The following is a 23,026-nucleotide window of genomic DNA, read 5'->3' as shown; positions in this document are numbered from 1 at the left end:
TTATTAGTAATTACTTTAAATGTAAATGGATAAAATTCTCCAATCAAAAGATAGAGATTGACAGAATGGGTTAAAAAAACAAACAAAAACACATGATCCAATTACAGGCTGACAACAAGAGACTGATTTTAGATCCAAAGACACAGACATAAAAGTGAAAGAACGGAAAAATATATTCTATGCAAATAGTCACCAAAAGAGAGTGAGAATGGCTATACTAATATCAGACAAAATAGATTTTAAGTCAGAAGGTTACAAGAGACAAAAGAAGGACATTATATACAATAAAATGTTAAATACAGCAAGAAGATATAATAATTATAAACATTTACACACTTAATAACAGACCCTCAAACTATATGAAGCAAAAATTGACAGAATTGAAGGGGCAAATAGGCAGTTCCACAATAATAGTTGGAGACTTCAATACCCCACTTTCAATAATGGATAGAACAGACAAAAGATAAGTAAGGAAATAGAGGACTTGAACAATAAACCAATTAGATCTATCAGACATACACAGAACACTTTACCCAACAACACAGAATACATATATCTAATCAATAGAGTATACTATAGTATAATAATATCATATAATATACAGGCATACCTCATTTTATTGTGCTTTGCTTTATTGTGCTTTGCAGATGTTGTGTTTCTTTACAACACCCTCCACTAGCAAAAAGATTATGATTTGCTAAAGGCTCAGATAATAATTAGCATTTTTTAGCAATAAAGTATTTTTAATTAAGTTATGTACATTGGTTTTCTTAGACATAATGCTATTGCACACTTAATAGACTACAGTATACTGTAAACATAACTTTTATATGCACTGGGAAACCAAAAAAATTGTGTGATTCGCTTTATTGCGATATTTGCTTTATTGTGGTAGTCTGGAACTGAATCCACAATAGCTCTGAGGTATGCCTGTAATATAATAAAATATAATATAATATAATATAATATAATATAATATAATATAATATATATAATATAATCTTCAAAAAATTAACAAAATTGACAAACCTTTAGCTAGATTGAGTAGGAAGAAAAAGAGAGAAGTCTCAAATTACTAAAATCAGAAATGAAAGTGAGGACATTACTACCAATTCTGCAGAAATAAAAAGAATAATAAGAGAATGCTATGAAAAAAATTACACCACAACAAATTGGATAACCTGAATTAAATGGAGAATTTTCTAGAAACATACCAAGACTGAACCACAAAGAAATAGTAAATCTGAATAGAGCTATAAGTAGTAAGGAAATTGAATCAGTAATTGAAAACTTCCCAACAAAGAAAAGCTCTTGTCCTGGTGGCTTCATTGGTGAATTCTACCAAAAATTTAAAGAACAACTAGCACAATCCTCATCAACTTTTCCAAAAAATTGAAGAGAGAACTCTTTATAACTCATTCATTGTCCTATACCAAAGCCAGACAGAGACACTATAGGAAAAGAAAACTACAGACAAATATCGCTTTTGAACATTGATGCAAAAATCCTCAACAAAATACTAACAAACCAAATTCAGCAGCATATTAAAAGGATTATACACCATTACCACGTGGGATTTATTCCTGGAATGCAAGGATGGTTCTACATACAAAAATCAATCAATGTAAAACACCACATTAACAGAATGAAGGAAGTAAACCATATGATCATCCCAATTGATGCAGAAAAAACATTTGACGTAATTCAACATACCCTTTCATGATAAAAACACTCAACAAATTAGGAATAGAAGGAAACTACCTCAATATAATAAAGGCCATATATGAAAAGCCCACAGCTAACATCATACTAAATGGTGAAAGATTGAAAGCTTTTCATCTAAGATTTAGAACAAGACGAGATGTCTGCTTTTGCCTCTTCTATTTAACACAGTACTGGCAGTTCTAGCCAGAGCAATTAGGCAATAAAAAGAAATAAAGTGCATCCAAATTGGAAAGGAAAAAGTAAAATTATCTCTGTTCACAGACAACATGATCTTGTATGTAGAAAACCCTAAAGATTCCATTAAAAAACCTATTGGAACTAATAAACAAATTCAGCAAAGTAGCAGGGTACAAAATCAACACACAAAAATCAGTTGTGTTTCCATACACTAACAATGAACAATCTGAAAGGGAAATTAAGACAAAAATTCCATTTACAATAACATTGTAATTGTTAGCACACTGTAGTATATACAGATGTAGAATTATAATGTTGTATACTTGAAACCTATGCAATGTTATAAACCAATGTCACCTCAATAAAAAAATAAAAAAGATAAAAAATAAAGTTGATAATAAAAAAGAGATAAATAAATGGAAAGACATCCCGTGTTCATGGATTGGAGGGCTTAATATTGTTAAGATGTCAACACTACCCAAGAAATCTATAGGTTCAATGCAATCCTTATCAAAATCCCAAGGATGTATTTTGCAGAAATAGAAAAATCCATCCTGAAATTTACATAGAATCTCAAGGGAGCTCGAATAGCCAAAACAGTCTTGAGAAAGAACAAAGCTGGAGGTTTCACACTTCCTGATTTCCAAATTTGTTATAAAGTTACAATGATCAAACAGTGTGGTACTGGCATAAAGGCAGACATATAGACCAATGGAATAGAATAGAGATGCCAGAAATAAACTCTTGCATATATCATCAAATGATTTTTGACAAGAGAGCTAAGACCATTCCACGGGGAAAGGACTTTTCAACAAATGGTATCAAGAAACTGGATGTCTATGTGCAAAAGAATGAAGCTGGACCCTTACCTTATACTATACACAAAAATTAGCTCAAAATGGATCAAAGACCTACATGTAAGAGATAAATAGAACTCAGATAAAAACATCAAGTAAAAGCTTCATGACATTGGCTTGGTGATTTCTTGGATATGACACCAAAGATACAGGCAACAAAAGAAAAATTAGACAAATTGGACTTCACCAAAATTAGAAACTCTTGTTCATCAAAGAACACTATTAGTAGAGAAAAAAGGAAACCCACCAAATGGGACAAAATACCTGCAAATCACATATCTGATAAAGGATTAATATTCAGAATATATAAAGAACTCCTAATACTCAGATCCAAAAAACCAAAAAAGAAAAATACATTTCAAAAAAATGGGCAAAGGACTTGAGTATACATTTTTCCAAAGAAGATATACAAACAGCCAATGCACATGAAAAGATACTCAACGACATTAGTCATTAGGGAAACGCAAATCAAAACCACAATGAGATACAACTCATACCCATTAGTGTGGCTATCTTACTAAAAAAAAAATAAAATAAAACAATAGCAACAACAGTAAAACAGAAAAAAAATGTTGGTATGGGTGTGGACAAACTGGAAACCTTGTGCATTGCTGGTGGGAATGTTAAATGGCACAGTTGTGGAAAAGTGTGTGACAGTTCCTCAAAGATTTAAACAGGGAATTACCATTTGATCCAACAATTCCACTTCTGAGTATATGCACAAAAGGATGGGAAGCTAGGACTCGACAGATACTTGTACACTCCGATGTTCATAACAGCGTTATTCACAAGAGCCAAGAAACGGAAACAACTCAATGTCCATCAACAGATGAATGGATGAACAAAACGTGGTTGTGTAAGAAAACACTCCTGTGCTTCTCATTCCCTCTCATTCTACTACCACACTTCACTTCTGACAACAGATCTGTGGGTTTTCCACACATCAAGCAATTTTCCACACCAGCTGGGTGTCCTACAATTGAACTCAATTCTGACACTATCTCCAGAGATAATGTCAGATCCCACAAGTTAAGCACTCAGTCCCTCAAGACTGCCCACCCCCCACTTCAGATGCCAATCACAAGTCCCAGATTGTCACCTGTACTTCTGACTGGCTAGAAAGCAGGGTTCCTGTGACCCCTTCCTTGGGCTTGGTATTTTGCTATAACGGTTCGCAGAACTCAAGGAAACACTTCTACTGGTTTACTATAAAGGATATAATAAACAATATGGATGAACAGCCAGATAGAGATTAATAGGGCGAGGTCCAGAAGGGTCCCAAGCGCAGGCGCTCCTGTCCCTGAGGAGCTGGTATGTACCAACCACCCTCTCGGCATCTAACCCAGAATCTCAGGTTTGGGGATTTTTAAGGAGGCTTCATCAGGAAGGCAGGATCGATGATTAACTCAATCTCCAGCCCCTCTCCCCTTCCTGGAGGATGAGGGGTGGGGCTGAAAGTTCCAAGTTCCAGTCAGGAACCGGGGCCAAGACCCAATCGGCTAGAGTACTTATCACTTAGGAAATTACAAGAGTTTTAAGAGCTCTGTGCCGGGAACTAGAGGCAGAGACAAATATACGTTTTTCTATTATTTCACGGTGGTATATACACACAATGGAATATATTCAGCCTTCAAAAGGAATGAAATTCTAACAAATGCTACAACATGGATGAACCTTGAAGACATTATGCTAAGTGAAATAATCCAGTCACAAAAAGACAAATATTGTACGATTCTGCTCATATGAAGGACCTAGAGCAAATTCATAGAAACAGAGAGTAGAATAGTAGTTAACAGAGACAAAGGGGGAGGGGGAATGGGGAGTTAGTATTTAATGGGGACAGAGTTTCACTGTGGGAAATGGATGATGGTGATGGTTGCGCAACAATGTGAATTCACTGAATACCATTGAACTGTACGCTTAAAAATGGTTAAAATGATCAATCTTTTGTATATTTTACCACAATAAAAATTTCAGGAAAAAAGTTAAATATAAACCGTTAAAAAATGTTTCATGGGCCGGCCCAGTGGCTCAAGCAGTTAAGTGCGCGCGCTCCGCTGCGTCGGCCCGGGGTTCGCCGGTTCGGATCCCAGGCACGCACCAACGCACCGCTTGTCGGGCCATGCTGTGGTGGCGTCCCTCATAAAGTGGAGGAAGATGGGCATGGATGTTAGCCCAGGGCCAGTCTTCCTCAGGAAAAAAAGAGGAGGATTGGCAGATGTTAGCTCAGGGCTGATCTTCCTCACAAAAAAAAAAAAAATGTTCCATAAGAGCAACCGAAAAAAAAAAGTGCAGCCAAGGTCAGAAACAGTAAGTGGACAGTCTGTCTGCAAGGCCGGTGGTCCCAAGCCCTGTGCTTTATGGAGCCATCTATAGCCCAAAGAAGAAGGGATGCTTATGGGAGACGCATGTGCCCCTGCACTGCCCCACCTATGGAACCAGCCACTCTGGGAGGGGGCTGGGAACCCACAGTGAGACCAGTGCCCCCAGGAGAATGTGGTGCACTTTGAGTGTGGGAACCACTGGTCTGCTCCGGAACACCCCGAGGCCCCTTCCCTGCATGCTCCAAAACCAGAACCTCATGGGAGACGGGTGCAAAGACCCCTCACCTCCCTGAGCCCTCTTCCCACCCTCCCCGCGTGTCTCCCTCCATGTGCTGGAAAAACAGCTCCTGCTGAAATTCCCGTTCCAAGTCCCCCTGCTTGTTGGCTTTGATAATAGCCCTGCCCCCTCCCGCCCTCCCCAGCTGCGGGCTTCCTAGGGGATTATTTCATAGACGAAGTTGGATTAGGCTCCGAACATCACTATCTGTGAACTAGGCGACATGGGTGGGCCATTTAGACTCTGCGTCAGCTTCCTCGGTATAAAATAGAGTTGAAAATAACGCCCAACTCTGGCCGGGCCCATTCCACCTTCTAATTTTCTTGTGTTTGTCTCCTCTTCCCCAGTCTCAGTGCACAGCCCAAGTTCGGGGCTCGTCATCTCCCCCAGGATTGGCAGTCTCCCTACCTGGCCTCCTTGCCTCCTGCTCAGCTCCCTCCAACCCTTTCTCCCCTCTTCCGCCAGAATCATCTTTTTAAATTTCAAGCTGATTGGCCGTTCTCCTGCTGAAAAGCTTCAGTGGCTCCCACTGCTCCCAGGCACGGTTGATCCTCAGTGACATGGCCCGGGGGTCCCGTGACCCTGTCCCTGGTGACAGCCCTGCCCCCCAGCCTCAAATCTGGCCCCTTGAAGTCTCAGCTACAGCACTGCTGGTGTCTTGGGGGCTGCCCCCCAGCACGCACCATCTCTGTGCCAGGGTCAGGGGCAGGGCAGGGCAGGTCATTCCCCCATGTTTGTGGAGCCCGGCTCTGGCCTGGGAGCTGAGGACAGAGACAGACCTGCCCCAGTCCTGCCCTGTGTGGCTCCACCTTCTCGGCCCTTCCCCTCCCTGCCTTGCCTGGCTCCCTCCCGCGTGTCCTTTGGCACTCAGGTCCCAGGTCGCCACCTCCAGGAAGCCCTTCCTCTCTCACTGCCCCTGTCACCGTGCAGTGAAATCTTTGCTCTAGCCCTGGTCGCCTCCACGCCTGTCTTTGATCCCCTTTTGGGCAAGGACCCCGTGCAGTGTGCAGCCTGGAGCCGGGTGGGCTTGCCCCAAATTTGAGTTCTCTCTTCCCCTCTCTTCCTGCTGTCTCTGGGAACTCGTGCCTCCTCCTCTCCTTGTTAATCCTCCAGGATGGGGACTAAAACTCTACCCACCTCACAAGATTGCTGTGAACATCAGTCACAGCTGTGATCAGTGCTCTAGGTGACCTGATTTCATGGGTCATCCCCATTGTACAGAGGAGAAAATTGAGGCCCAGGGAGTTAGAGCTGCAGTTCTCAGCCCTGCAGTCTGTCTGCAGAGCCCGGGCCATGCCATTCTGCCTTTCTCTATAGAAAGCAAAATGGTGAGTAAAGCAGCTCTCGGAAAAGGACCCAGCAACGTTAAGAATGCAGAGTAGCAATATTATTCATGAATTTCATTTCATGTACATCCTCCTTGTCCCTCATTTCTGAAGTGATGCATGTAGTTAACACCCACTGTGTTCTCTATTTTCCCCAGTGCCCCTGCGGGCCAGGTGCAGGCCTAGGCCCTCTGCATTTCAACCTCATAGCGTGTGGTGTAATGCACAGAGCTCCGTTCTATCTGCAGGCTCCTCGCCCCGGGGCACCCAGCAAGGAGGTGTGTGCCACTCTGCAGAATGCACAGTCTGCGCCATCCCAGCTGGCACCACTCTCCCCGCCCTCACTGCGTCCCCCAGCAGCGGTGCTGCCTTGCGCTGATCCATCCTGGCTCTCAGACTGTCTCTGAGGCTGTCCTGCTGTTTGGCTGGGCTTAGGAGCATCGTCGTGGCGTGAAGGGGAACGGCTCTTAGCTCAGTGTCCACCCCTTCCCCAGGGTTGCATTGTGTCATTGCTGGATGCCCTAATGCTCAATGCCCCATTAAAAAACAATTAAATTAGCAAGCTGCAGACATCGCTTCCTTCTGGAGGCCGGGCAGTTGCAAGAGGGCTGGAAAGTGCTCAGGCGTTACTCACGGTCTGCGGTGAGTTCAGGCTGCAGCTGCTGGCTGGGTCCTGCTGTCCAGGGGCCTAAGATGTGTACAGTAAAAGCTGGCAGGGCCGCCGCTGCTAAATCTTGTTTGCCAGCTTCCCTGCTGGTTAATGGTTAGAGGGGGGCCAGTGGCTTTCACCATTCGGTGGCCCCCTCCCCCCAGCCATTAACCAATGCGAGGCTTCCAGGAAATTTGAGTAAACACGGCAATGCCGCAAATTAACTTTCCTCTGCCTTCAATTCCCTGAAGTTTTATTTTTTAATGTATCAAAATGTAGCTGGATTTGCGTCAATATTTGTGGTTGCCCGGTGGCAGCTGGCACGGGAGCCAAAGTTGCCCCTCCTTAGCACAATGGCGCTGACAGCTGTGAAGAACCAGGTGCTAAGCTCCGGCTAGGGATGGGTCCAGCAAGGTCCTGCCTTTGAGGGGACCTCTGTGTGGTGGGAGAGACAGACATGGAATAAAATCAGCCAAATAATCCAGCTTCCCATGGATTAACTCATTTAATCTCCACAGCGACTTTATGAAGTAGATACTGTTATTGTCACTCTTCTTTAGATGAGGAAACTGAGGCACATGAAGCTTAAGTGAGCTGCCCTTGAGATTGAAACTCGACCATGCAACTCTAAATTCTAGCACCTTCTTTCTTCCCCACATTATTCATCAATTCTCTTTTGATTACAGGTGACAGAGACCAAACTCAAACTGCTTTAAAGCAAAAAATAATATTTATTGGATCTCATGAATGAGAGTTCTGAAGGATGGAGAGGCATTCAGGCATTGCTGGATCCAGGGGTCCCAAGTTGGTCATCAGATCTCTGTCTCTTTAAAATTCACTCTTAGCTTTTCTTTCTTCTGCTTTCCTGCTTTCGTCTCTCTACAGTGAGAACAAATGTGGCCACTGCAGCTCCAGGTTATTTGGTTCTAACTGGTTATTTGATATCAGGAGAGAGACTCACTTTTTTCTCAGTGTTCATATTAGCCCCCCAAAGGACCCTGATCATGATTGCCCATCCTCGGACTGATCACAGTGCGCATTGTGAATGCCCAGTCAGGGTGCTGTGTCTTCTGCTGGGTTGACAGCACCATTACTTCCCTCCAAGGATGGGCGAGCTGTTTCCACAAGGAAAGGGGATAAGAGCGCCCACAGCTGCGTCTAGAGTTTTGGGGGCACTTCAGTTTTATTAATCCTTATTGGTCTTTTCAAGGTTTTTCTTCCTTAAACCAATTTTGGAATTTATTCTAGGAATTTATATATTTCATCTAAGTTTTTAAATTAAATACCATAGAGTTATTCATAATGGCTTGCCATTATTATTTTTAAATCTCTGTCATATCAGTAATTATTTTTAATTTTTTTTGGTTCTATATTTTACTTAGGTATTTTCTCTTTTTTTCCTTTGATAAGTCTTGTTAGGGAGATCTGTCTAGCTAATTAGTCTTTTCAAAGGACTAGCTTTTAGTTTCGTTAATCTTTACTGGATTTTTTAATCTATATTTCATTGATTTCTGCCTTTATCTTTATTTTTACTATCCTTTCAAATTCTCTGGGTTTTTCTCTGTTGCTCTTTTTCTATTTTCTTGAGTTAAATGCCTAACTTTCCTATTTTTTAACATTTCTGGTGTCTTTGTAAATGTATTTAAAGTTAAAAGTTCTCATCTAAATACTGACTTAGCTACGTCCCCCAAATTTTTGATATTTACTATTCTCTTTGTTATTTTTTTCTCAGTAGTTCTTAATTTTCTTTACGGTTTCATTTTTATCCCAAGAGTAATTTAGTAATGTGACATTTAGTTTATTTACAATTTTAGACTGCTCTTTTGTTATTAACTTTTACTTTTATTTCATTATAGTCAAAGAATATCCTTTCTATGATATTGAACATTTGGCACTTATTGAGGCATTTTTGCAATCAAGTATGGTCTATTTTTGTAAATGTCCCATATTTTCTTAAAAAATAATGGGTATTATCTGTTCAACATGCATATATATGTATACATATATCTATATGTATAAAGCTTGAGCTCATTATTTTATTCAACTCTTCAATATCTATGTTGATTCTTTACTCACTTGAGGTTTAGTTTCTCAATAGGGAATGTTAAAATCTCTAATAACAAATTTTCTTTTTTTTTTTTTTTGAAGATTTTATTTATTTATTTTTCCCCCAAAGCCCCAGTAGATAGTTGTCTGTCATAGCTGCACATCCTTCTAGTTGCTGTATGTGGGACGCTGCCTCAGCATGACTGGAGGAGAGGTGCGTCGGTGCGCACCCGGGATCCAGGATCCGAACCCGGGCCGCAGGCAGCAGAGCGTGCACACTTAACCACTAAGCCATGGGGCCGGCCCATCTAATAACAAATTTTCATTCATTTATCTCTCTGTCAGTTGTTGCTTGATATACTTTGTGACTGTTAAAGCATATGTACTTTTGGTAATTATATCCTCTTGCTCTATTGTTCATTTTTCTTTTATTTTTGTTCCATATGACACATTTTTCTCTTAAATTCTATTTTTTTCTAATAAGATTGCTTTCCTAACTTTCTTTTGGTTCACACTAGCCTGATATAGTTCAGTGTTTCATTTCCATACTGTCTGTGCCTTCTTGTTTTCAGAGTGTCTCATGTACATAACATTGTGTTATATTTATTTTTATTATCCAAAAATGAGGGTCTCTGTCTTTTTATTGGCAAAATTAACCTATTTACATTTATTTTAATTATTGTTGTATTAGAATTGACATACCATTTTGTTTCATGTTTTTTCATTTATTCTGTATTCTTTTTCTTCTTGTGTCTTTTACTTCATTGCATCGAAAAGATTGAATTTTCTCCTATTGGTTTAAAAGACATTCATTCTATTTTTGGTTTTATGGCGATTGCTCTTTACTAAAAAAACACTAAAAACTTCCAGCTGAGGGCCTACCCCTCATGGAACAGAGACCGCCCATCCCCGCTGTGCCTTGTCTGAATTCCTGTACCACAGAACCCAAGAGCCTAATAAATGGTTGTTTTAAGCTACTAAATTTTTGGATAATTTATTAGGCCATAGTACCCAGAACAGCTTTGGGTACCTGGTAGCGGGGTGCTGTGAAACGAAAGCCTAAAACTGTGGCAGCAGTTCTGGGATCCATTGGCCAAGGGGAGTTGGAAAGGCCTTATAAAAGACTGTTAGTGGATGCCTGGTGGCTCTCGAGGAGGCTGTTGGTGAGGGCTTACAGGAAAGTGGGGACCAGGTTAGGGGAAGCTGGAGGAAAGAGGATCCTTGTCATGTAGTGGCGGAAAGTTTAGCAACACTAGTGATAATGTGAAAATAGAAAATGTAACAAATGAACTGGTAGCTGATGAGATTTCCAGGCAGACTGTTGAAGGTATGGTCTGGCTTCTTCTTCCTACTTATGGTAAAATGTGAGAGGAGATGGACAAGACCCAGGACTTTCTGGGTTAAAAAATAAGATAGTTTTGCCTTAGCCTCTCCAAAATTCTCAAATTAAGAAAAGATTTCAGGGCCGGCCCCATGGTGTAGCAGTTAAGTGCGTGCGCTCCACTGCCGGTGGCCTGGGTTCAGATCCCAGGCGTGCACTGACGCGTTGCTTGTCAGGCCATGCTGTGGCGTCATCCCATACAAAGAGGAGGAAGATGGGCACAGACGTAGCTCAGGGCCAGTCTTCCTCAGCAAAAAGAGGAGGATTGGCATGGATGTTAGCTCAGGGCTGATCTTCCTCACACACAAAAAAAGAAAAGATTTCAAAGCAAAGATAAATCTAGGGTGGGACAGTAAAGCCCGTGATGAAGACCTCAGAAAGATCTAAAGTGTTGCCTCGGAGAACCATTCAGTCAGATAAAAGGCCCTCTAACTCTAAGGATTTTAAGGCCAATGTTCCGTCGTGGCCTTACAAGAAGCCAAAGCTATAGAAAAACTTATCTTGAAGAGATTGGTGGGTCTGGCCTTCATTCTAATGGAAAAGATGATAAATCAATTCATATGAAACCCACAATTAGACAAAATAATTATATCAGCTTAGTCTGAAAGGGACGGGATAGTACACAATGATGAAAGGCCTTTGAACCCCCAAATTTCTACAGGCAGGAAACAGGCTGAGAAGGCTACTCAGTCACAGACATGGGCATTTCTTGTGGAAAAGGAAGGATGACCTGAGAGCAGAACCAAGATCTCAAGGGACAGAGCAAAGGGCCATGGAGGATTACTCCCAGGAGCAGGACGAGAGTACCCATTGTGTTCAGTTATGCTGGTCTCACCATTTTATACTGTGTGTGTGGAGGGGCGGGAAGAGATGACATCTCTTTAGTTCATAGGTCTTCAGCCCAAGAGGAACTGTATTTGAGGAGCTGTCCACACTGACGAATGATATCCTAGGACCCTCAACTGCATTAATCCAAATGATCTGTGACTGATTTAAGTGAAGGGATCCTGGGTTTCGAGGTGGTGTTGTAATAGGATGTAATTTGGGGGTCCCAGGGTAGGCGAGTGTATTTCTTATGTGTGAGGGAAATGAATTGTTAAGGCCAGAGTGTGGACAGTGGTACCTGTTCCCCAAGATGGCTGCCATCCATTCCTTCTTTCCCTGCTGTGCCCTCATCAAGAGGTGAAGTCTATTCCTCCCCACCTTGTGAATCTTGACATGTCTTAGTGACTTTCTTGACCTATAGATGTAGAAGAAATGATGTCCTGGGAATTCTGAGGCTAGTTCATAAGAAATCTTGCAGCTTCTCTCTTGGTCTTTTGGAGCACTCTTTCTTGGAGCCCTGAGCCACCATGTAAGGTGTCCAAATACTCTGCTAGAGAGACTCTGTGGAGAGACCCTGTGACAACATGTGGAGGAAGAGGGGGCCATCTGAGTCTTGCCTTCGAGCTATCCCCACCAATGTGCCACACAGGTAAGTGACACCATCTTGGATCCTCAGACCAGACCAGCCACCAGTTGAAAACTTCTGCATGATCCCAGTTGATGCCATGTGGAGCAGAAGAATCATTCAGGCATGCCTTGCGTGAATTCCTGACCTTAAAGTTGTGAATTATAATAAAATTGTTGTTCTTTTAAGCCATTAGCTTTTGGGATAGATTGTTATACATCAAAAGATAACCAAAACAAAATTGCAGGATCATATATTTAGCTTTAGTAGATCCTGTCAAACAATCTTCCAAAGTGATCAGACCAATTTATATTCCCAACTGCAGTGTGTGAAAGATACGCTCGCTCCACTTGGTTGCCAATAGTTGGTGGTGTTCATCTTCTTCACTTTAGCCATTCTGGTGGGTGTGTAGTGGTATCACATCTATAAAAGAAAAAAAACACAAGGCCAGAGTTGACGTGATGGTTACCATGACCACCTCAAGGCTGAACTATAGGCAGAAATAAAAAATTAAGTTTTAACCTTGACTGTTACCAGATGGTGGAGAACAATGCAGTAGTCTTTCCCTGGAGTTAGGACATGAAAGCCCTGGACACAAGATACACTGTAGCTGGGAAGGGCGACCAATCAGAACTGGACTCAGCCTTAACCTTGCAAGCCCTGCACTTTTTGCCTTTAAAAACCAGCCACCCAAAGACTGAGGGGGAGTTCACCTATCAACTTGCAGGTTGAGGTGCATTTCCCAGGTTTGCAAACCTTTTTTTAAATAAAGCCTCTTTTTCTTCAAAATTTCATTTTTGCCTCATACAGCTGCTCATTTCAGTTAACATTTCTGGCGATGAGGATGGGATGTGAGGTGGCCACCCGATCTCCTCCTGGGGGTCAAATGGACACTGCATGCCCGCACAACCTGGAGGCCCTTGACAGTTCTTCCACATCTCCAACAGCCTCAGGACGACCATCAAGGTAAGACTCTCTCGGATCCTCGAACTCCCATGCTTTGTAAAGGTCTAGAGGCTCTTTAAGGAGGGGATTCCCTCAACTTCTAAGGAGGGGGTTTCCTCAATTTCTTAGGAGGGGGTTCCCTCATAAGATTCGGCTGTGGCTGGTTTACAGGGAGGTTTCTCCGGGGAGGTTTCTCCATTCAGGATGGGTGACTTTTGTTCTAAAGATTCTTCTAGAGAAACAGCAAACGGCCAGCCACCTGCCACCACTCCTGTGGCCTTTATGTACAAAAATTATGGACCAAATACTTGCAAGTTCCTTGTCACCTGGGTCCAAATTACTAGAGATGATCTAAAATTACATAGGCCACGATGGAGCTCCTTTGATATTCCCAAATTGGTTTATTTGTGTGCTCAATTGGAAAAGAAAGGATTCAAAACCTCTCAGAAGCAATGGAATGCAGTCTTTGATTAATATGCAGAGGCTTCTAAAAGACAAAATGACTTCAAAAACAGCTCTAAAAAGGATCCTTACAGCAAAAAGGAAAAAATTTTAATAAAAATCTTTGGCCATCTGAGCAGGTCCATCTGCCAGGGAGCAATTTGTTTCCGATCGTTCTTTTGAGTTTTGTGCCTGAGACATAGCTAAAATTTTGAAAATCTCTGTTTGTGTCTATCTGTATGTGTATGTTTATGTATGTAAGCCTCTCTCTACGTATATTTGTCTGCCTCTGGATGGCAAAAATTTCTAAAGGAGCTCTATTTAATTGGCTTAAAGTAGGCACTTATATAAATTATTTCTAAATGTAATACAAACTAGCCCAGATGTCTTTCAAGTTAACATGATATAAAAATGATCTTTGCTAAATACAAGCTTGTTTAAGTTTGTTGGTTTAATAAAAACAGGCATGTCTTCAGAGTTCTCAATATTAAATATAATACAAACATACAACTTTTTCTACCTGGGTTTACTGGTTGGATGGACTCAGGCTGTTTCTGTTGTGGAATTTGTCAGCAGGGAGAATAACTTGGGGTAATGGTTAACTATTTAACGTCTAATCCAAAAGTAATTGTTAAGAACAAATGTTTAAATAAATGTAAATAAGATAAAAGCCTATACCAAGTTAAACTAAATAATGGATGTTCGTTAAATATCTAAATCATTTCTGGATAGGATGGTATACTGAGACATTGATTGCTAAACATAAGTTTGTTTAGTTTTGGCTTTCTAATTTTTTTTTACAGAGACAAACAATATTTGGGTCTATCAATAGACATATTTTGTGCCACGTTGAAAAGTTTTCTGTGAAGAGAAATATGCTTTTAGAAATTATGAAATGTGTTTATGGATTTGCTAATCTATTACAGGATGCTAATATAAAATAGACAGTTCACAATCGCCTGCTTCCTAGTTTTCACTGGAAAACAAAAATTACAAATAGTTAAAAGAAGTTGGAAAAAGAACTAAAAATACAAAAGGAATCAAAGAAAAAATGTCAGAACACTTAGAGTAATAAATGTAAATTAACTCTATACAAACTGGGTGCTTTGATGCTGAGAGAGTGCAGGCAAAGGAGCAGATGCCCCTTTGAAAGATGAGAAGCAGTGGAACTCTCATGAGAGCTTTCTCCTACTATGGAAGGATTTACTGTAACTGCTTATTTTTCAACCTGTGGTCATAGACCATGGATAAATTACAAGTAACATTTATTTAAATAAAAAATGTACATGACATTTACATCTATCAATGTAGATAATAGATAATATATATTTTCAATTTTATTTATAATACTTAGATGAATTTATTATAAAATTTATACTTTTAAATAAAAGAAAGTAATTTCATAAACCAAAAAAAATAACATGTATAGCATATACTGAAAATAAAAAATATGGGTCAAGTTATTAAATTTTTATTTCTGTTACTTATGTGATGTTTTATATATAGATAGATATATACTGGACCGTAATATACAGTATATTTCTTACTGTGGAATGATCCAACATGTTTGAAGCCTACTTCTCTTATTCCGCAGTAAATTGAGGAACAGAAGGGTCTATGCAGCCAGATGGAGAAGCCAATACAAGGACGACCACAGTTTCTGTCCTGTACACACACAGTGATCACTCCTCAAGGCCACGCTGTAGTCACTCTCTCACAGGCTCAATCTCTGTGGCCTTGTCTTTTCAGATTTACAGCCAAGCAGCAATCTTTGTTTAAAAGAACTTCCCCCATTTCTTATAACTACTTGCAAAGCTGAAAATTCTGGTGGTGGCTTCCCAGATATTTGTAGCTCTGCCATTGGTTTAAAAGTTGTTGTTCCGTCTTTCAAATCTTTATTCTGCTTACTCAACCTAGAGTAACCCCTTTCGGCAATAGTTTGCGGATGTTATTGCCTCTGCCTGCTGTATCATTCCTGGTTTGGCAGAACCATGTCAGGATGAACTATAGACACAGGTGAATCACATACTGTAATTTCCAAAAAGTATATGGTCTATTTTAACCATATTATGTAAGAGAAATTTATACTCATTTACTGTAATGCATAGGCAATTATGCCATCCTCTAAAAGTAAAATCTGTAATTATTAACTGCCTTGCATCATTTCTTTCCTAGATAAACTTTGTAAGTTTTAAAATTTAGAAAATGACTGTGTATGAAAAGTAGACAATAAAATACGTGTTTTCAGTAAGAAGGGATAAAGAATGGAAATATTTATGGCTGTTTTGTTAAGAAAGATAAATTTGTCCTCAAGCACTAGGGAAAAAAAAAAAAAAGAAGTAGTGGGACAAATTCTGAATGTAAAAAACAAATGACAAAAGGTTTGTGGAAGTAAAACCCTGAGGAAAGAGGTTTGTCCATGGTCAAGCCAGCTAAGATCAAAATAAATTTATTTAAAAATAAATTTTAAAATCAAAAGTAAGCTGGCACAAAAATTAAAATTTGGGTTTACTTTCTATTAAGGGACAAAGTCTTATCAGATATTTGGTCTGCTCTTAGTAAGAAATTGTAAACAAAGTTTCTTTACCTTTGATGTAAAACGCCTAGGAAACAAAGATTCTATGTTTTGTCTGTATCAAGTCTTTGATTACTTAGAAAAGCTGGGTTTTGCTCAAAACTGTACAACTTTCTGTGTTTGCCTTTCAAATCTCTTTGTCACTTTGGTTAAATAGATAATTAAGTATTGTTTCATAAAAATCTGTGATTCTTTTTGATCACATATTTTAAAACCTTTTGATATTTTTAACAAAGTTCCTCCAGGGTTCAAATCCTGGGTAAAATCTTCCTTTTGACTTAAAAAGGAAGTTTGGAAGTTTCTAATCAGCCCTGAGACTTCTCAAAGAATTTGTTCTCTCTTTCTATAAAGAAAGAGACATTAAAATAATTAAACTTGTTTGATATGTTAAATTACATTTTGTTATGTCTTCATAAACATATGAGTTCCAGAAATTATACAAAATTCCTGAAAATCTAATATGTCCTTTTATAAAATGTTGTCTGTCATCAAAATTGAGGCTTGCACTGAATATCAGGAAAGTGCCCTTAGCTGACTTTCATACAAAGCAGGAACAATAAAATCTATAAAAGTTATGACACACGTGGATGAAGTCCATTCTGCTTCTCTTGCAGAAAAAAAAAAAATTGACCCCTCATTGCCAGACTTTGGCTATCCTGATGTCCTTGTAACATGGCAACAGTCTGCCGCTTGATAAGAGAAATTAAGATGAGTGAGCAATGGCTGTAAATTAAACAAACAGTCAGGGTTATGGGAAACCCAAAATGGCCACTTGGTTCTGCCCGGCTCCCTGACAAACTCCATTTTTTTTGTTTTTACATTCCTTCACCCACCATTATGCATTAAAAAAAAAAACTACTACTGTCCCCAGGGGCCTCATAACTCCTCCCTCTGGATCCTTTGGACACCTGCAGCTGGATTTCATTCAAATGCTACTTAGTATGGGTTATTATGTTCCTGTTATTATATGTCTGTTTTCCAGATGGGTTAACGCCCTCCCTTGCCACAAAGCTGATAACCTCACAATGGCAGAAAAATTATTAAAAAAATATATTTCCCACTTAGAGTATACCTCCCATAGTCTCCAGTGATCGAGGCACCCACGTCACTGGGCAAATCATACTAACCCTAGCAAAAACCTTTTAAAATTCTTGCACTTTTAAACTCTTAAACTTCTTTTAAACTTCTTGGTTCCTATCATCCTCAATCATCAGACAAAGTTAAAAAAAACTAATTAAAAAACTGGATTCAGGCAAAAAAAAAAACTTAAATTACATGGGACTACATGAACTCGGAAAGATACTCTAATGTTTTGTTTTTCCATATTTAAAGAAATCTTTTCTCTTGAGCTAACTGTGACTTATAACAATTTGTAAACAGAATTGAAACATTTATCTTTTTTTCCTTACCTGATCCCTCCAAAATTTGAAAACTTTTGATAAGTAAGCATTCTTATTTTCTTGGCAATATAGTTGTTTGCATAGGTCAATATGAATCTGTTCTCCTTAGAGCAGGACACAATTGGAAACGCTGATTATATTACCAAGGCTTTGACTGGAATATCATATTTGAGAAAAACATGCATAAACTCAGATATGACCAAACAGCTTTGAGGAACAAGGATTGACTTTATGGAACAAACAAAGCCACTTGAAAATGTTGGCCTGGTACCTGCCTTACAGGGTTTCCAGCAACCTTACTAGATGAGGAAAGAAGGTCACGTCCCTGGCAGGTAAAAGAATCTCAAGATATTTGGGGGCCCTCAAGAAGAGATAAATTCACCCAAATCTGTAGGTATTGCAGGTGGAATCTGACGGCAAGTCCTTGGCTTGGCTTTCCTGGCCCCGAGAGGCCTTTAAAGTTCCATCTGAGATTCCTTATAAAAAGTTCCAGCAAAGCAGATTTAAAAAAGCCTATCTGATCAATTACTATTCTTGCTGTACCTATGTAAATAATTGGGCCAATTTTATTAAAGCTAGACTTATTTTGCAAACCAATGAGTTTGAATTTGGCTATTTTTGGTAAAAATGAGGGTAATTATAGAGGAAAAAATTATATTTCAGTAAAAACTATAATATACATTTGTGGATAATGGATTCTAGTTCTATTAATTATCTTGGAGGTTTTTATTTTCCACCTGTAAACTAGACTGGACCCTGGATTCTTCTAGTTTCCTCAAATATCTGGTACAAATCTCCAAACTAAAGTTTTCAATTTTTTCCATCCTTTTCATTTGAAATCATTGAGAATTGAGGCCACCTTTTTTTCCTGAGGCCTTGCAAACTGAAACTGGATGGCTTGGTATGAACTTAAAAGAGATCACCATGATGGCCCATGTTTAGAGAATCTTCGTGCCTGTTACTGTGTAAGCCACTCAAAAAGTTTACCTGAACACCCAATGACATCATCAGAGACATTTCAAACTGCAAAAGATGCTTTGACCCTGACTTCTAGAAATCTTCTTGACTGGCCATTCCCTGGGCTCAGGAATTAATTTATAAGTTGCTCCAACCATTAACCTTGTTTTTCTTTTATTTTTCATCAGATTTCACTTGAGTTTCCAGGCCCTAACATTAATTGATTTACAGGCCTCTTCTCCTGGATTCCCCAAGGATTGAGGTCCATTATGGAGAGAATTCTAAAATTTGTGCTTTCTGTTTTGCTAATATGTATGGTCATCTATATAATTATAAAATATGGACTTAAATGTTATTCCAAAGCCATTGATCAGCATACTAAAATATTAGTCATGTGAAGCATTCCTTGCTTTCCCCATCTGGTACCCAAAATATTTTAAAATAAAAGTAGAACAATTTCATACCTCTGACCCTGATCTTCGCCCTTTCACAGCAGGAAGTCTTTGTGCCCATTTGCCAAGATTGAGGAATGATCATAAAATAAAGGCCACTTTTAATTAAAACCGAGAACAAAGGAGTTCAAGTTTTCCCTGGATTAGGGTGAAACTGTGCCTCATACCCACAAGGTTGGCATGGGAAACAAAGTAACCAAAGTTTCTGAGCTTGTTTTGCAGAACAACAGGAGGACCGCTGATAAGAGAACAGCTTGCCAACAGTTCCCCCCGTCACCTGATTAAACAGTGTGCAGCAGGATCTAGATGCCACCCCTCCACCGGCAACCCCCATGATGCTGGTTGGAGTCACCACCTATGTTCAGCCCATCCCACCCTCTGATGCTTCCCACGAGGGGCTAGATGGAACCCAAGCAGCTGAGAGGGCACTTGGGCGTTGAGGGACCTGAATACTCTTTGAATTGATTAAAGACGTTGCCTCAGCGAACCAATAGTCAAGAGGGGGAAATGATAAAAGAAAATAAGCTAGGCCAGAGTCGATGTGACAGTCACCATGACCACCTCAAGGGTGAATTATGGGCAGAAATAAAAAATTACATTTTAACCTTGACTGTCACCGGATGGTGGAGAACAGTTTCCCCGCAGTTAGAACATTTAGAAAGCCCCAGACACAAGATACACTGCAGCTGGGAAGGGCGACCAGTCAGAACTGGACTCAGCCTTAGCCTTACAAACCCTGCCCTTTTTGCCTTTTAAAACCAACCACCCAAAGACTGAGAGGGGGTTCAGCTATCACCTTGCAGGTTGAGATGCATTTCCCCAGTTGGCAAACCTTTTTTTAAATAAAGCTTCTTTTTCTTTAAAATTTCATTTTTGCCTCGTAAAGTTGCTCATTTCGGTTAACAACACGATAGTTTTATATTGCATTTCTCTGAGGACTCATGAAGTTGATCATCTTTTAATTTTTTTTCCCCATTTGGCTATCATCTTTTGAGAAGTGTCTGTTGAACAGCAGTGCTTGTTTCTGTCAGATTATCTTTTCTCATTGATTGATAGGAATGCCAGATAGACACATACAGTCATGCACCACATAATGACATTTTGGTCAACAACGGACCGCATATACGACGGTGGTGCCATAAGATTAGTACCATACAGCCTAGGTGTGCAGTAGGCTGTACCACCTAGGTTTGTGTAAGTGCACTCTAGGATGTTCACATGACGACGAAATTGCCTAACCACTCATTTCTCAGAGCATATCCCCGTTGTTAGGTGACGCATGACTTTACGTTGCAAAATAGCTTCTCTCAGTTTGTGGTTTGCGTTTTCACTGTCTTTATGGAATTTTTTGATGGACATAGTTCACAGTTTGAATGGAGTCCAAGTCTTCCATTTATTCTTTTATAGTTAGTGCTGCTTATGTTTTGTTGAAGAAATCGTTGCCTACCCCAATGTTGGGAAATATATTTTCTTATGTTTTCTTTTAGAAGCTTTGATAGCTTCATTTTCCACATTTAGATCTTTAGTCTATCTGGATTTGACTTTTGTGTATGGTGTGAAGTTGGTGTCAAATGTATCTTTTCCCATATGTATGTGGACACCATTTAGCGACAACAGGGATTGTGTTCTTTAAAAATGTCAGTGTTGGCATAAAAACGGGCAAACAGACCAATGGTACAGGATTGAGAGCCCAGAAACAAGCCCATGCATATACAGTGAACTAACATTTGACACAGGAGCCAAGAATACTCAGTGGAGAAAAGACAGTCTCTTCACTAAATGCTGCTGGGAGAATTGGACATTCACATGTGAAAGCATGAAACTTGACCCTATCTTACACCATTCACAAAAATTAACTGGAAATGAATTAAAGGCTTAAATATAAGACCTGAAACTGTGCAACTCCTAGAAGAAAACATAGAAACAAAGCTCTTTGACATTGATCTTAGTAATGACTTTTTGGATATGACACATAAAGCACACGCAACAAAATTGAAAGTAAACAAGTGGGACTACATCAAACTAAATAGCTCTGCATAGCAAAAGAAACCATCAACAAAGTGAAAAGGCAACCTATGGAATGGGAAAAAATATTTGCAAACCATATATCTGACGAGGGGTTAATATCCAAAATATATAAAGAACTCATACAACTCAATAGCAAAAAATCAAATAACTCAGTTAAAAAATGGACACAGGACCTGAACAGACATTTTTCCAAAGAGGATATATGAATGACCAACAAATATGTGAAAAGATGCTCAACATCACGAGTCATTAGGGAAATGCAAATTAAAACCACAATGAGATATCACCTCATGCATGTTAGCAGGGCCATCATCAAAGAGACAAGAGATAACAAACGCTGGTGTGGATGTGGAGAAAAGGGAACCCTTCTGCACTGTTCGTGGGATTGTAAATTAGCACAACCACTATGGAAAACAGTATGGCAGTTCCTCAAAAAATTAAAAATAAAATTACCATATGATCCAGCAATCTCACTTCTGGGAATATATACAAAGGAAATGAGAACACTAACTCAAAAAGATATCTGTCCCCACCATGTTTATAGCAGCATTATTTACAATAGTCAAGACATGGAAATAACCTATGTGTTCACTGATGGATGAATGGATAAAGAAGCTGTGGTGCATATATACAATGGAATATTATTCAGCCATAAAAAACGAGGAAGTCTTACCATTTGTAACAACATGGATGGGCCTTGAAGGCATTATGCTAAGTGAAATAAGTCAGGCAGAGAAAGACAAATACTGTATGGTGTCACTTATATGTGGAATCTAACAAAAAAAATCACCAAATTCATAGAAAAAGAAATCAGATTTGTGGTTACCAGAGGTAGGGGTGGAGGGAGAGGGAAATAGAGGAAGGGGGCTAAAAGGTCAAACTTCCAGTTATAAGATAAGTACTAGGGATGTAATGTACACCATGATGACTGTAGTTACCACTGTTGTGTGATACATAGAAAAGTTGTTAAGACAGTAGATTCTAGGAGTTCTCATCACAAGGAGAAATCTTTTTTTCTTTTTATTGTATCTATATGAGATGATGGATGTTAACTTACTCTTATAATCATTTCACAATATGCGTAAATCAAACCATCATGCAGGACACCTTAAAGTCGTACAGTGATGTATGTCAATTATTTCTCAATAAAACTGGAAAAAAATATCACTGTCATAAAAGACAAAATATATTACCTATTGGAGGAGACTGAAGAGGCAAGGTGTCTGTAACAGTGTGATTTCAGAAGAGGAGGTGGTGACTTTTGGAGGGCTTCGGCAAGAAGCTCCTCCCAGGATTTGGACTGACCCCTGAAAGACCAACAGATCATCCTCGATGCCTTACTCAGTGTAGTGCCTAGTCCTTAACCAGAGGAAACGTGCTAGGAAGGACGTTATTGGGACAGTTTGCAAAACTGGAACATGGATGTACATTAAAGTATTGTATCAGTGCTAAATTTCCTGAAGTTGATAGCTTTCCTGAAAAATAATATCCCAAATTCTAAGGAAATATACATGAAAGTATTTAAGGGTAAAGGGGCATGATGTATAAAATTTACTCTCAAATGATTCTGAAAAAAATTTATATATACATATACATGTGCATATACATACACACATACACACACGGCCTTGCTGTGAAGACCAGACGGCACTGTCAGCCCAGCACAGCAGCGGGTGCATCATAAAGCCTCAATCAGGGAAACCGTTGCTAGACTTGTTATTGATCACTTTAGTGACTGGTGCCCACCAAGTCCTGGATTCTGCTTAGCCAGTGCCCAACAAGACCTTTTCTTTAACTATCAGCCTCTTAGCCCCTTAAAATAGAAAAATAATTTTTGAAAATAAAGCACATTTTTCATAAGCACTTTTGAGTCAGATGTCCATTAGTTTATTGCGTGTTCCCCCAACCGCGGGTCTGTGCCCACCAGCCCTGGCTAAGCGGCCCTCAGGTGAGCGAGACCCGCTCCCTGCCTACCAGGAGGCCCAGTTCAGTGGTTCCCTCTGGGCCAGTCACTGCT

This window comes from Diceros bicornis, chromosome 24 (genome assembly GCF_020826845.1).
Source record: "Diceros bicornis minor isolate mBicDic1 chromosome 24, mDicBic1.mat.cur, whole genome shotgun sequence".
Classification (NCBI taxonomy): domain Eukaryota; kingdom Metazoa; phylum Chordata; class Mammalia; order Perissodactyla; family Rhinocerotidae; genus Diceros; species Diceros bicornis.
This window is presented reverse-complemented; position numbering follows the sequence as displayed.